This window comes from Oryctolagus cuniculus, chromosome 15 (genome assembly GCF_051225735.1).
Source record: "Oryctolagus cuniculus isolate XC-2025 breed Fujian yellow rabbit chromosome 15, ASM5122573v1, whole genome shotgun sequence".
NCBI classification, from domain to species: Eukaryota; Metazoa; Chordata; class Mammalia; order Lagomorpha; family Leporidae; genus Oryctolagus; species Oryctolagus cuniculus.
In genome coordinates, this window is record NC_142881.1 from 81155973 (window position 1) to 81172196 (window position 16224).

The window sequence follows — 16224 nt, forward strand, 5'->3', positions numbered from 1 at the left end:
TCCGCTGAGGGCACAGCAGTGAGGCATCGTCCTGCAAGCCCGCGGCAGCCCTCACTGGACACGCCAAACCTGCACTGCCCTCACCGGTGCTCCCCATGCTCCAGCACTGGGAGGAGTGAATTTCTATTTTTTGTGAATCACCCACCCTCGGGCATTTTGTTAGACCAGCACAAGCAGACGAAGCCATCCTTGGTTTTCTGAGTTGGAAGGGGTATGGGAAGATAGCTTCAGAGCCTTGACTTTCTCCAGAGAAACAGGCAGGTTCTCTCTCTCTCTCTCTCTTTTTTGACAGGCAGAGTTAGACAGTAAGAGAGAGAGAGAGAGAGAGAGAGAGAGAGAAAGGTCTTCCTTTTGCTGTTGGTTCACCCTCCAATGGCCGCCGCGACTGGCGCTCTGAGTCCAGCGCACCACACTGATCTGAAAGCCAGGAGCCAGGTGCTTCTCCTGGTCTCCCATGGGATGTAGGGCCCAAACACTTGGGCCATCCTCCACTGCACTCTCGGGCCACAGCAGAGAGCTGGCCTGGAAGAGGGGCAACCGGGACAGAATCCAGTGCCCCGACCGGGACTAGAACCCGGTGTGACGGCGCCGCAAGGCAGAGGATTAGCCTATTGAGCCACGTCACCGTATGAAACAGGCAGGCTCTTCTTCACTCCCTGCTGTTGAGGCAGGAAAAGGGAAAGCTCATCCAGTGAACTGTGGCTGAGAAATCAGTTCTTTTGCTTTCTGTAGATCTGTTGTAATACATATTTAAAAACTAGTTATTTAAAAGTAAAATCCAAGGCATACTGGAGTTCTTGTTTCTCTTATTTCAAAGTGTAGCATGGTCTGTGCTGTGGTGTAGCAGCACCTCCTGCAGTGCTAGCATCCCACGTGGGCACCGGTTTGAGACCTGGCTGCTCCACTTCCAATTGATTTCCCTGTTAACATGCCTGGGAAAGCAGCAAAAGATGCCCCAAGTGCTTGGACCCCTGCCACCCACGTGGGAGACCTGGATGAAGCTCCTGGGTCCTGGCTTCCGACTGCCCCAGCTCCAGCCTTTGCGGCCATTTGGGGAATGAACAAGTGGATGGAAGACCCCCCTCTCTCTGTCTCTCTCTCTAACTCTGCCTGTGGGGAGCAATCCGGACTAGACTAAGTTACTCGAATTAAGACTTATTCTATGCATCTGCTCTCCCACAATGTGGCGTTGGGAGAGAAGTAAACAGCTTCTACACAGGTGCCTCCAGTTCAGCCAATAAACTGTAGGACTTGTTCCTGATTGGAGAGCAGCGTACTCGGCGTGTGGGCAGCCGAGTTGGGATTGGCGGAGGAGGACTATAAAGGAGGAGAGAGACGGCATGCACCGGGAACATCTATGGGGAACATCTAAGGGAACCCGTGCAGCCCCTGAGAGAACCGGCCGGCGGTGTGCCGCTCCCCTGCGGAAGTGGGGAATGTGGCCAGGGGGAACTGCCCTTCCACGGAGGTGGAAGGGATAGTAGCCAACCCGGGAAGAACCAGCAGCGAACCCGGGGAGGGCCGAGCAGACGAAAGAACAGCGCAGGGTCCTGTGTTGCTCCTCCACGAAGAAGGGGAGCGACACTGCCCTTCAAGTAAATAAATAAATCTTAAAAAAAAAAAAAGACAATGTGTCATACACCATCATCTCTCAGTTGATAAGGAGAAAAAGAGCACTTGAGTTTTAAGATAAAAACACATTTTCTCCTAAGTAGCAAGCATTTGAGGGTGCTTCAAAAACTTCATGGAGGGCCCAGCACTGTGGCGTATTGGGCTAAGCCTCTACCTGCTGTGCCAGCATTCCATATGGGTGCCCATTCATGTCCCAGCTGTTCTTCTTCTGATACAGCTCTCTGCTGATAGCCTGGGAAAGCAGTGGAAGACAGCCTAAATGCTTGAGTGATCAGAAATCTGTGAGTGATCAGAACCTGTCACTCCAGCCTCTGCCTCACAGGCAACAGTTGATGACTTGGGGAGAGAGAGCTCCGACAGTGAAATGACAGTGAAATTGCAGACAATGCAGCAATGCCTGGTTAGCCACCCCCCAAATACCCATAGGATGAACACAGATGACCTCGAGGTAATAACCCACATGAGGTCATCCCATCCGCACTCAGTGAGAATCCCCATGTTTGTGGCAGTCCCCAGGCACCCCAGGCTCTCAGGGCAGGCACTAGACCCCATCCCACCTGCATGTTTGCCGTTAATATAGGAGCAGACACAGAATTCAGACCCTGGATTCCAACACCTGTAAAAAGTCTTCTGCTAACCAAGGGCTGAGGATATGCTTGTATCTTTCCAGAGAATGTGAGACAGCCCATTTGGGTAGCAGCCAGAAACATCAAGCCTGCAACTGACAGTCAACCAGAACCAGCTGAACAAGACTGAGAGCACGCCTTGTTAGCGGACGCACCTCCCCTATCATCCTACCCTGAGGAACTGCCCATAGCCACATCCATTACTGTTTTATACCCACTAGCTCTGGTCAGCCACTCAAACGGCCCACAGCCTGTGTGCAGTCATGCTATTCCTGATTACCATTGTTCCTCATTCCTACCCCTTCTGAGCAAGCACTCCTGTGGTCTCCTGTTTTGAGCGCTGGTTAGTCAACGACGGGTAAGATCCCCTGGGGGACGACCTAAGACAGGCACAGCCGCATACGGAGACCACATCGAAACGGGGTCAACAATGGTATGGCCAAGATTCATGCCTCCCGTTGCTCAAAAATAAACGAAAAGGGGGGAATATTGTGGAATGAGGTGAGAAGGTCATGCCAAGATGGCTGCTGGCAAGTGAGTGTCAGTTACTCAGGAATGGCTTTGAAATCCACCTGGCAAGGGAGCCTGCCTGGTAACAGGCTGTGATTGGATGGCTTTGGAAACCACATGGCAACAGGTTGTGATTGGTTAGGGCATAAACCGCCCCTTGACCAGATTGGCTGCCTTAGCTATTTAAGCTGCTGTACCAACTGAAATAAATGAGTCTGCAGGCTGCTCACCTCTGGCCTGCTTTCACCCATCTCTGGGGGTCTGTGTGGTGACTCCATGCCTCTTGCCCCCACCATGCTCCTCCTCTCAGAACGAATCCAAAGCAACACCTTCCTACTGTTTACATGTCTCAGTTGGACATCGCTGTGCTTGAAATCAGACTCCTCCTTGATAAGGTGTTAAATGGAAGAATCTATGAGAAGAAAACTGAGAAGAAATTTGGGGAAATATCTAGCAAGCTAATGCTCTGGTTTTATTTTACTTTGTAAGATTTATTTTCTTTATTTGAAAGATTGCAATGGAGATCGGGAGAGACAGAGAAAGAGATCTTCCATCCACTGATTCAGTCCCTAAATGGCTACAATGGCAGGGGCTGTATGAGGCCAGAGCCAGGAACCCAGAAACAGAGCTTCATCTGTGTCTGACATCACAGCAGGTACCCAAACATTTGGGCCATCTTCCACTGCCTTCCCAGGGGCATTAGTAGGAAGCTGGATTGGAAGTGGAGCAGCTTCGTCATGAACTGGCACTCTGATATGGGATGCCCATGTCGCAAGTGGTGGCTTATCCCATTATACCACAGTGCCAGCACTAAACTAATGCTCTGTTAAGGGCAAGGTTTTCCTTTCTGAAAATGAACTGAACTTTGATTTGATGTAGGATATATGATATTGAAATCTGAGGAATGGTCTCCAAAGATGATCAGGCCCTAATAGTTGGAACCTGTGAAGGCAGTCTTACATGGAAGAGGGAAATTCACACATGTGATTGAATTAAGGGTCTGGTGTTGGGCAGATTGTCCTGGATGTTCCTGGTGGGTCTTTGGAAGAGAAAGGTGGAAGGAAACTCTACAATAGATGAGGAGAAAACAATGCCATGCTAGAAGCAGAGATTGGAGTGGTGCATTTTGAAGGTGGAAGTTAGGGCCCAAACCAAGAAATATATGTGACCCTTAGGAGGAGCAGCAAAAGTCATTAGGGAGCATGTGGCCTCACCAGCACCTTGACTTCAATCCAGTGAGACTCACCACTCAGACCTCTGGTCTCTAGAACTGTAAGATAATACATTGCTGCTGCATTAAGCTACCAAATATATGCTGATTTCTTACAGTAGCCTTAGGAAGCTAATACTGATAGTACCTGGCAAAATTGTTGTAGTTTCTGAATTGCCCTACATATTGGAAGACTCTGCTCTGAAAAAAAAAAATCCACAAAATTTTGTTCAATGTGCAACATTTGGTTTATTAGATTTTTATTTATTTATTTACTTTGAGAGGCACATAGAAAAAGAGAAATCTTCCATCAGCTGGTTGACTCCCTAAATGTCCACAAGGTGCTGAGCAAGAGTTAAAGTCAGGAGCCAAGAACTCAATCCTGGTTCCCCATGGGTGGCAGGATATACAATTATTTAAGCCATCACTACTGCTTCCCAGGGTCTCTATTTACAGGAAGCCGGAGTCAGGTGCTGGGGCCTGGGAATCCACCACAGGTATGTGATTGGAACCCCAGGTATGCTTACCCCTAGCCAAACATCCACCCCCAGTGAGTTTCTGTAGACCTAAATGTGCCCTAGGCACTATTCATTTGTGGAAATTATTTGGGATGAAGACTAGGAATGAAACCTTTCAGTTTTTTAAGGATTGAACTGTGGCCGCCTCGAGGTTGTTGATGTTTTAACCTGGAGTGGCTGTGAATGCAACCTTCTTTGTGGTGGGGTCTGGTTAGATGATATAATTAAGATAATGCCAGAGTGGGCTCTAATCCAACTGGACTGGCATCTTTAGAAAAGGGGGATTTTTGGATATGGAGGCAGACACATACAGGGGAGGATGAGACAAAGACACAGGACGACACGGTCTGCAGACGGGGAGCACCTGAGGCTGCCCGAGCTAGGAGAGGGGCAAAGAACAAGTTCCCCTCACAGCTCTCCAGGATCCAGCCCTGCAGACACCTTGCTCTCCACCTCTGAGCCTCCAGAGCTGGGATAGTGCACATTACACCCCTGATGCTCCAGCCCGTGGTCTGTGGGACTTTGTTTGGGGAACCCTAGGAAATGAGTACACAGCTATCACCAAGGTTTGGGCATTGCTGCTTTTTTTTTTTTTTTAAACAAAACTCCCATGTGCTACTGCATTCTCATGCCCTCTCATTCATTACTCCTATAGGCTACAGTCAAGCCTTCCCACTAGGAGTTGTTTTAATCAGGTTTTGTTTTATTTTTTTGAGTTTACATTTAAATTTTAAATGAATGAATTTCTAGGTAGCTAATTCTATGTTTACATTGGCAAACTGCCTTACTTAAAAATCTGAGTAACTCTCTGTCCCTTGCTATGCTTCTTTTATTCTTTCTCAGCTACAATCATAAAGCCCACATTTCATGGAACATGGCGTGGACAGGATTGCTAAATGGATTGGGATGGTCTTGAGTTTCCAGGACCCAAGGAGAGCAGAGTTCTGCAGATAATCTGGAGATCAGGAAAGACTGGGTAGAGAGTGGGAAAGTTCTTCACCCCTACCCCCAGTTCCCATTCATCTGTAAATGAGTCCAGAGGCCAGAACCCAAGTGTGCTTTTCCACTTTAAGTGGCTGAGGGCTCCCTGAGGGTTAATGCTCTTTCTGTGCTTAAGCATAACAATGCAAACCAAAGATTTCACTCCTTGGAGGTCTTGAATACAGCTGCTTGCATAGTAGCTGAAGGGATGCAGGGTTCCTGATAGGGACTTCTCTCTGGCTTATGCATCTTGAGTCTGTTCACATGCCCTTTTCTCATCAGACACCTACCTTCTAGGGAACTGGGCAGGGCAAGAGAGTGGGTGTGAAAGCACAGTGCTCAGATCTGTTTCCTCCCTGTGCGGTGTTGAATGGAGTCAGGTCCCAGGACCACCAGTCAGGGCAAGGCTACCTGCAAGGGCTGGCTTTCCTTTAGTCCTAGGCTTGGAGAGTTTATTTCTGACATGGGAGCTGGTGAGATGATCATGGATGCAGTGGAGCTGAGCTAGCGCGTGAAGGAGAGGTGCGTCTTAATTTGGTTTCTCTGACTTGGAGAATTTGTAGATCAGAATATTGTAAAGTTATTGCCACCAGTTTTAGTCACACCTATTGCTGAGAAGTGACATTTGGGTAGAGTTTTGTAAGGTGTCCAGCGCGTAACAAATCTTCCCAGGCAGACGAATCAATTAATTCACAGGCTTTTATTGGGGTTCTGCTCCCGGGCGAGGTTCCTGGGTCCCAATAGAGCAACAGAGCGGGGGTGGGGGGGTGGGGGGGTGGGGAAGTCGTGCTTCAGAGATTGGGAGAGCTCCTTTTATAGATTCAGGGCATGGGGGTTAAAGGTTGAGGCAGGTCTGATCCTCATTGGTTGACCTTTAGGCACCAGCAGTGACCTTGACAAGGACTTTCTTCCCTGCAAGTACAGGTAGGAACTTTACATTCCCGGAAGTATAGGCCTTCCTTCCATGCGGATCCCAAAGCTACCAAGTTTCAAGACTAATTTGATGGGAATTTAGAACAGAGAAATAGTCACATCACCTTGCTAATTCTACCACTACTCAGAAGTCAGAAAATCATAATAGGTAATCATTCTCTAAGAGTTTACTGTGTGCAGATCCTATTCTATGCATTTTTTCCTGCAATAATTCATTTAATCCACAGAAGAACCTTTTACAGTGAGAAATAGAGTGGAAGGTTCGAGTAATCACTGAGCCAGCACATCAGAAGCAAACATGTTTTAACAACTTGGCAAATAGGAAAATGATGTTCACTTGGCTTTAAATGCTGGGAACTGGTTTAGAATATGTTTAGAATATGCTGAGAAAGAAGCCTGCAGAGAGCGCTCTCCCTGCCTGCTGGGGAGAATACTCCCTAGAAGTTGCTTCAGGACCTGAAACACTGTTACATGTTTCCCACACCTAGAACTCTGAGTGTGTGTGTGTGTGTGTGTGTGTGTGTCTGTGTGTTTGAATCTATTCATGATTAGTATTATAACAAGTTTGTTTTGCTGTTTGTTTTTTATATTGAACCTCTTTGTGTCAGTAGGATGATTGGTTGATTGATTAGTTCATTATTTGTTGATTGAACACACCTGCTGTGTACCAGACCCTGGGCTAGGCACTGAGGACACACAGAGAACCATGTTCTTTGCACTAAAAATATTTATGATCTAGCTCAATTTTGACTGTGCCTGCTACAATATTGAGGCAAAAACCAACATTTAAATTACCCAGAAAAAAACTAAAAAGGAAAGGTGGGACTAAAGGGGAAACAGAATCTTTTAGGTGAAGTGACTCCCTAAACCCCAGAAATTAGGGGTAGGTTTTGCATCCCAGTGGGTTAAGCCACCACTGGGGATGCCTGCATTCTATATCAGAGTACCAGTGGAAGTCCAGGCTACTACGCCTCTAATCCAGTTCCCTACTAATCCTTGGGAAGCAGTAGATGATAGCCCAAGTAACATGGGTCTCTGCCACCCAAGTGGGAGATCTGGATGGAATTCCTGGCTCCTGGCTTCAGCCTGGCTTAGCACTGGCTGTTGTAGCCATTTAAAGAGTGAACCAGCAGATGGAAGATCTCTCTCTCTCTCCACCCACACTTTCTTTCTGGTATTCTGCCTTTCAAACAAATATTACAAAACAAACCCAGAATTCAGGACAAGGGGCTAACCTTGGTCTGTGCCAATCTCAACTGTTCTTTCTTCTATTTCCTTCTCCCTCTTCAGAACGAATAGGTGCCAGTAGTCCCCAGTTAGCCTGGCTGGAGGAATCCCCTAAAATCATGCTGGGGGGAGCAGAGGCTGTGCCTGTCCATTGGTCACAGACTTCATCCTCAGCTGTAACCATTTGTTTGCATGAATGCAGTGGGGAGATTTGTCTTTGTATTTTTTTAATTTTTTAAAAAGATTTTTGTCTCCGTCCTCCACTGAAATAAAAAGGTCAACCAAGGATCATGAACAAATCATGCCTGGAGTGGTGGAGAGAAAGCAAAGGGAGAGGCAGTGCTTTGTCTATGGATCAGCCTGTTTAGGACAGAGCTAAAAAACATTTTGTTTCAAGCCAAGTTTTGTGCATTTGTCAATAAAACCAGGCTTGGAAAGGGCAGAAATCAGCCCTGCTTGTCACAAAGTCCCCCATGGGTAAGAATCCATGCCTAGCAAAGGGGCTTGCAGATGGCAGTGTTCTTCATCCTAATAATAGTCCTGCTCTGGCCACCTGGAGCTGGGCCTCAGCAGACCCGGTGGTGAGGACTTAAATACAAGGTATGGCCCCAGGATGCTGCAGTACGTGAGTGAGGAGTGCACAAGGACAGGAGGGAGTTGATGTAGGATGCGTTGGTGAGCAGGCTGCTTTCACGGGCAAGTGGAGAAGTCAGAGTTTCCCAGAAAGTGCGTGGAAACTTTCACATTAGTTTTCTTAGGGATGTGGGGAGCTCACAGCTGGGCAGTGCCAGGAATTTGTAGTTCAATAGTTTAGTTCTCAGAGTGGTTGGGAACATTGGTTATGGTGAGATCAGAATCTTTGCATACAGATATGCTTGCTGGAACCTTCAAACATAGAGCAAGTGAACTTCACGATGCAGCAGCCTCCCTTGCTTATGGAGAGCCTGGACTGTGTTTAGGCCCTGACAATGCTCTGCAGGGCTAAGCAAGGCCCTTGCAGCTCAAGGATGGAGGACAGGAGCAGCAAAAATAGAATGTTCCCTTCAGCCATTAGGACCCAATGGGGCCTCCAGATTCTCCCAGGCTTGGGGTATATCTTTTATCTTGTGCAGTGAAATAAAAGGAAAAGACTGAAGTGAACTGGGAGGAAAAAAGAGGACTCATTGGGTGTGAAGACAGTTGTGGAAGATGGAATTCTGTTCAGCTTAGCAGGTGAAGAAAGAGGTGCGATTGAGACCTGATGTGTCCAGGGCTCCGTGACTTGGGGCCTGCATGGTCTACTTGTGTAAAGCTGTTGTTGAAACACTGCTTATACTGCAAGATACAACAGCACCCCTGATTGTCAAATAGCCACATCCTAGGTGGGAGGGTGTGTGCTCAATGGGGCACATGTGGGAAGCTCTTTCCCCATCCTCTCCCACACTTTTAATATTTTCCCAAATTGCTTGATGTCAACCGTGCTGTAATTTAATCTTCTTGAAATTAGCATGTTTCACTTTGTTTTCTTTGCTCACTGTTTTGAAGACAGCCTGGTTAAATCCTTCCCACTCATGAAATCGCTAGTCAAAATATTTTAGGAAGGAAGCAGAAGCATTCATTGTTTGCCTTATTAAAAATTAACACAGGCAGATGGAGAAAGACTACAACGAGTGTGCTTGTCTTAGTCCTACTTGTAGTCTGTCCCTGTCCTCATCTGGCACATGAAGTCTCAACTCATTATTCTCACCCCACAAGGTTGCAGGAATACAGGAATGAGACTGAGGTTAAAATATCTTAGGGTCACACCAGGGAAGGAAGTGGAGTCAGAGCTGGAGCTGGAGATGTTTGGGCCAGACCCATGTTGCCCCTGAAGCACTGTAATAGGGCAAGAAGAAGGTGTCTGTTTCTTGTGCATAACATAGTGAGAAAACTTGCCTGCTCTGAACTCCAAGCAGCACTTCCCAAAGAGAGCAGAAACTGTTTCTGCATTTCTGGATACTCTGCCCTCCAGTTATTTTTGAGTCTCTTGCCTATGAACTCCCTTGGATTCTTTGAGTCAGCCAGGCATCCGTGTCTGTGAGCACTCTTTGAGTCCTTCCCCTGTGCCAGATGCTCTCTTGGGTGAGAATAACTTGCTTCCTGCCCTCTTCGAGGCCGCAATTTTGTGGGGATGTGCTCCAAAAGAATCTTTGGCAGTAGGGGAAGTCCTCTGATGAGGCCAGTGTTCTGGGGATCCATGGGAGGGGCACCTGGTGGCCTAAATTATTCAGACAGCTATGTTTGGGAGCACAGCTTTCATCCTTACCTCTAGCAGTTTTCCACTCCAGGGACAAACAGCCCTAGGAAGGGGGAAAGCCTGGTGGTAAACAAACCTTCTTTCTCTAGCCAGGGTTGGGTAAGCTGCCTCGGGTCGCTCCTCACTTAGAACAGCAGTCTCAAAAGTGGGTCACAGCTGAGAGCCGTGAAGTGAAATGTTTTGTAGGGAGATCAATCATGAGAAGAAACAAGTGGTCCTTATGGTTTCACTGTAACCTACAACTTTTGATCAGAGGGGCCATTCTCCATTTTTTATTATCTGAGACAGCATTTAAAATAATGTTTAATGTTTTTGTTCAAAAGCAGAGTGTTGGGGATAAAAGTAAGGGGAAGGGTGGGGTAGTGGAAAGATTATCCATTCTCTGGTTCACTTCTCAAATACATGCAACCTCCAGGGCTGGGATGGGCCAAGCCAAAGCCAGGAACCAGGCACTCCATCCAGGTCTCCTACTTGGTTTGCAGGTGTCCAGTTACTTAAGCTATCACCTGCCGCTTTCTAGGGTGTACCTTAGCAGGAAGCTGGATCAGAGTGGGGCTTGATCTTAGGCCCTCTGATATGTGAAATGGGCATCCCAAGTAGCAGTTTAACCCTGGGTTAACCCACTGTGCCCAAATGCCAACCTCAAGGACAACATTGCTTTTAGGTGCAGTATTATGTCAGGCATCTCAGCTCTGATTGGGTTGTAATGTGTTTCCACATTGCAGACAAAGAACTTGAGACAGCAATTTGTTGACTTACTCAAGGTCACACTGCTTACCAACGTCTCGACTGAGGGGTGGAAGAATGTGCAGGATCTCATGGGGCCAAGAGCAGGGTGAAACCTAAGACAAGCCAGAGCCCACTGAAATTGACTGCAGCTCAAACTGTATTGCCTACAAACACCAAGGAGGCACTGTGCTGCCATGGGTTGTAGTTGTTGAGCAGAGCATGATGCAGTTGTTATGAGCATAATAGCAGGATCCCTAGAGTGTGGGGAAAGGTGGCAAGAAGAGGTGGAGACTTGATCCCACAAAGTCTGCTTCCATCAGAGAAATATGGACTCAGGCTTGCCGTTCTGCTGGGTCAGCAGGATGGGGAGTGCAGTGAAACTCAACAGGACAAGGGGGCTTGGCCAAATATTCAGAGCAGGGAGTCAATACCAGGGCACAAACCTGGGGTGTCTGGTCCTTCTGTCTGCCACAGGCCCACTAGGAATGAATCTAGCTCACCTGTTCACAGTGAGGAGTCTCTAAACAGACAGCCATGCCTTCCCAGAAATTCATTTTAATCTTTTAGATGTGAAGCACAACTTGAACTTTCCATTCTGCCATGGAAGCAGGCTGGGGCAGATTACAGGTGCCGGGCCCTGAACTGTTGTGAGGCAGAGCTCAGCATCCCCTTGTAGGCAATGACCTTGGCTGGCCACTGCTTGATGGTTGGGATCCCTTGTGGCACAGTCTCCCATGGCAGGGGCTCTCCCTCTCTCAGACCCTCTGCTTTACCAGAGCCATGGCCTCAGTGCCCCTCTGGGTTCCTCACGGTAAGCCAGAAAACACAGATTTGCAGTTGGCTGTTTTATACCCTGTCAAGCTCCCCAACAAGTCTGCTCTACATCTCTAATCAATAGGCTGAGCTGTAGCACCACTTCCCAGCTGTGGTGGACCATGGGCTGTGAAAGGCTCACTCTAGGACTTGGAGTCTGTCACTCAGGTGTAGCCACATAGACCTAAAAATCAGGGAAAGACACTGAGAAATGATGAGAAACAGGGGCTGTGAGCCTGCCTGAACCCCAAGGCTCTAGTTCTCTGCCTGCTCTGCCCCTCCTGTGTGTGGACACCAGGGAGGACCCCACAGACCCTAGTCCAGGGACATGCTGGACCTCCCGGCATTGCAGGGATGTCCCTGTGCCAAGCAGAGAATGCGCTCCAAGACTGCCTTGGAGAACTGGCCCCCCTGTCATTGGCTTATGTTGTCTTCAGATGAAATTCCTCTCTAGTCGCAGCTTCTCTCCACGCTCCTCTCCTCTGTGGCAGTGAGTCCCAAATACTCACTTACCCTGTGTGTGTCCTTCAGGCCCTTGCTGCCATTGCTCACATTGTCCCCACTGCTTGGAAGCCTACACATTGCCATTTCTTGAAATTGCCCTTCCTTCAGAGAGCAGCCTTCACAATAAAACTTTCTTCTATGCCTCCCAGGAGACCAGGAACTTATTGTCTTTCCTGCTCATAAATCTCTGCAATAGCTTTTATTATGCCCCTTCTGAGAGTTGGCTTTCTTTTCCCTCTAGGAGTCTCTCTCCTTAGATCAGGAGCTCCTGGAGGGCAGGGGCAACACTGATTTATTGTGCGTCCTGCCCAGGGCACTCATGGTGGCGTCCCCACACAGAAGGACCCAGTAGGTATCTCGAGACTGCAATGATAACCTACAGTCTGTTTTCCTCAAGCAACTTCCCAGGCTGCAGCCAGGGCATCACTAATTTCATGCTAGTGATCTCTCAAAACCTTCTTTTTCCTCACGTGGAAGGTAGGATTATAATTACTTGATGAAAGATAATGGCAGAATCTAGATGTCTGCCTACTTGATCCCAGTCCCCATATACTCCCCACTTGGACAAAAGAGCATAGGAAGGACCTACGTACCATAGGGAAAAACCCAGGATACAGTGTGCACTTTGCTTTTTTTTTTTAAGATTTATTTATTTATTTGAAAGAGTTACAGAAAGGCAGAGGTGAGAGAGAGAGGCAAAGAGAGACAGAGAGATCTTCCCTCCACTCGTTCACTCTCCAAATGGCCACAAAGGCCAGAGTTGGGCCAATCCAAAGCCAGGAGCCAGGAGCCTCCTCTGGGTCTCCCACATGGGTGCGGGGGTCCAAGGGCTTGGGCTGTCTTCTGCTGCTTTCCCAGGCCATAGCAGAGAGCTGGATCAGAAGTGGAGCAGCTGGGTCTCAAACTGGCACCCATATGGGATGCTGGCACTGTAACACTCGCTATGCCACAGCGCTGGCCCCAGGAACACAGAATTTCCAGAGCTTGCTGATCAACAAGGAATTCTGCTGGTCCCTCCACTCTGTTTATATTGAGCCTCATTTGTGTGCTTTGCCCCGATGCTAACTAACCTCAATACTTTAGCCATCTATGTAGTATTCTGCTGTGTGATTATATCTGCATTTATTCAGCTCATTACTAATTAAGATGGCCCAAGCACTGGGACCGTCTTCTACTGCTTTCCCAGGCCGTAGCAGAGAGCTTGATCAGAAGTGGAGCAGCTGGGACTCGAAACGGCACCCATATGGGATGTCAGCACTGCAGGTGGCAGCTTTACCTGCTATGCCGGCCCCTGTGGGCTTCTTGCAGAGGTTACACTTCCAGGTGCCCCTGTGGGTCCTACATATGGACTGAGCAGGGGAGCTGTCCTCTGTCCAAAATCAAGTTAGAGGCAGCCTTTAGAGGCTTATTGCAAAGGGTTTTTTTTCTTCAAAGTCTCTTGACTCTCCCTGGTCTTACCAAGACAAGGTGGGAGATTGTCACAGGTTCTACCTTGCTTACTAGATTCAGGGAACAAGACTCCTCTCTCCCCCACCAAAGGAGGCTTTTCTGAGTCTGGTTTTGTTAATGCACTGTTCAGTTGTTCCACCAGGTTTCCTTTCCTGCTGGACCAGCCTATTTCACTAATTCCATCTTCCTGAGTGTGCCCTTTTATCTTCCACACACTTCAGAGTTCCTCCATGCTGGTGAAATATTATGCATGCAGCTGTTTGGGGGGATTCCATCTTTGTAAACCCATTATTTGAATAACAACATCATGGCCTGAATTAGGCAGAAACAGAGTGGAAACATTATATACTGATGTTGGTATCAGACTTTTCCTTCTACCTGGGAGCCATTTTCCTTTGAGCATCAGTCATAAGATAGAGATGATCTTACCTACCCCAGATGGCTGCTTGAACATCAGATACCATGGGGTGTGTTCAGATCCTGCCACAGAGCCAGTGTTTGGCTCAATGGGTTAAGCTGCCTCCTACATCCATCAGAGTGCCTGGGATGGAATCCTGTTTCAGCTCCCAGTCCAGCTTCCTGCTAATGTGCCTGGGAGATAATTGATGATTCAAGGATTTGAATCCTTCCCAGCTATGTGGGAGACCTGGATGGATTCCTAGCTCCTTGATTTGGCCTGTCCCAGGCTCAGCTCTTGTGGACCTTTGGAGAGTGAACCAATGAATGGAAAATCTCAATTCTCTCTCTCCTTCTCCCTCCCTTTCTCCCTCTCTCTCTCTCCCTCCCTCCCCCCCCCTTTCACTATGCCTTTCAAATAAATAATGGTTTAAAAATCCTATCACAGTAAGTGGTTTAAAATAGGTCTTTGGTAGATGTTGGTACACTTTTAATTCTCTCTTGAAGGTTAACCCAAGATCCTTTCCCCATTTGACTACCTGAAACTTTTCCTAGGATGGAAGACTTGGGATTCAGGCTTGGCCAACATTACCTCATCACTTTTCTGTGAGCAAGAGAAGAACAGTGTCCAGTGCAGTGCAGTTATTGAGGATATGGGTTCTGGAGTCGGTTCTCCATAGCTGTGTTTCTGAATCTGCACAGATATATATCCAGGGTCCAGATGCCAAGCTTCTCCCTCATCCATTTGCCTATGGACATAATATTTCAGTGGTCATAATAGTATTCAGTCCACATAACTCTGCAGATTAAAGAAGAACATGTGTGTGAAATGGAAGTATAGATTTGATACTACACAATAAGTGCTGCAAACTACTTATACTTGAGTAAAAAACACTTTCAGTGGAAGTGAATAATGAAATTCATAGCAACCAACCATGGAGTGAATTTGCTTGTCATCAAGATAATCAAGAAGAAATAGTGACCAAAATACTCTGCTCCATTTGCAGACTTCTGGAATGCTAGGACTGGCAGGGCCTTTGGAATTCTAACACATCAGTATTTCCCACATTGTGATCCACAATGATTCATCAGTTTTCTAGGGAAAATAATACCCTGTGATCAAAAGAAGTCTGGCAGACATGACATTCAAATCCTTCCCATGCTTTGGAGTTTTAAGTCCACATTAGAATGTTAAAAGCTATGCAACTCCATAGTTTGATAAACTCATTTACAATTGTTTAGCCAGTCTTCACCCAACCTTACTTGACAATAAAACCGCATAGTTTACTGAGCACCATTTGAGTTATCTAATGCTACACAACAGATTGCCCCCACATTTAGTGGTTTCAGGTAACAGTGAAGATGTGTATTTCAAAATCCCATGTATTTCCTGTGCTGGAAGGTGGAAGATGCTGTCGCAGTTGGTGCTGTCTGGGGTGCCACTTCTCTCTCATATGATTTCTTGTTTCCAGATGGTTTTCTTACAAAGGTGTGCTCAAGACAGTGTTTCAGTAGGGCCAACAACAGAACCATTAGGCAGCCAAAGGCCTAACTCCTGAAAGTTGGACAACAGCACTTCTGTTGCATAATATCAGGTAAAACAAGTCACAAGGCCAGGCTGGAATCCAGGGATGTGAACACTTCTGTTCCTCTTGGTGGGAGGCCGAAGTCGCATTGCAGAAGGTCACTGAGAGTGGTACAAGGAAGTGCCATGGCCATCTTGGAGTACAATCTACTACTACACAAGGAACATTTTTTGAAACACAGTTTAGGAAATGCTAATATAGAACAAGTCCCACATTTTCTGGGTTTAGATACTGAGATTCTTGGGCATAGATTGGTTTTCCCAAGGATACATAGCTGGTAATCCACAGAGCTGAGGTTACGCTCTGGTCCTCAGACTCCAAGTTTTCTCACTTTACCATGTTGTTCCAGAGGATGACTGATTCTGAATGATTTCAGTGTTGTCCAAACACTTCCTCCCTAAATTTTCAGGGTCCAAGAACTTGTTGTTGGCCTTCTAAGCCAGTCTGGTTTGACTGTTAAAACAGGAATAACTCAATCCACCAGGGACTTGCTTCCTGTCTGTCCCTTCCATTTAGGATAGGTTCTGGTCAAACTTGGTGGTTTTGAATGGCATGTGCAAGGTGAGCTGTCTCTCAGAAACCTCTCGTGAGAACCACGTAAGCAGGTTTGCCAATACTTTTGCTGTGTTTCCTGGGTCTCTATTGAGTCCAGCATGTTTACAATCCACAGTCAGATCTTCACCTAATCCCCCATGTCTCTTAAACCACAATCCACCCCGGGCTAGTCACATCAGTGAATTTACTTAATGCTTATCTGAAATGGCAACTTATCCTAAACATGCCTTTCATGTTATTAAAATGTTTAAAAGCAAATCCAGAAATAATAACCCCTCTA

At 47.1% G+C, this 16224-nt stretch overlaps 1 long non-coding RNA gene across 8 annotated transcripts in view; it reads left to right on the top strand.

Moving 5' to 3' along the window:
- The window catches only part of LOC149122106 (uncharacterized), a 159225-nt gene that overhangs the window by 119475 nt on the left and 23526 nt on the right, over positions 1-16224 (top strand). Inside the window, exon 8 of one of the 8 annotated variants that reach the window (XR_016221088.1) lies at positions 15276-15994. The exons of 6 other annotated variants lie outside the window; for them this stretch is intronic. This is a non-coding gene — a long non-coding RNA (uncharacterized LOC149122106). The remainder of the gene's footprint in view (positions 1-15275; positions 15995-16224) is intronic. One more of the 8 variants, XR_016221089.1, reaches the window with a different exon arrangement.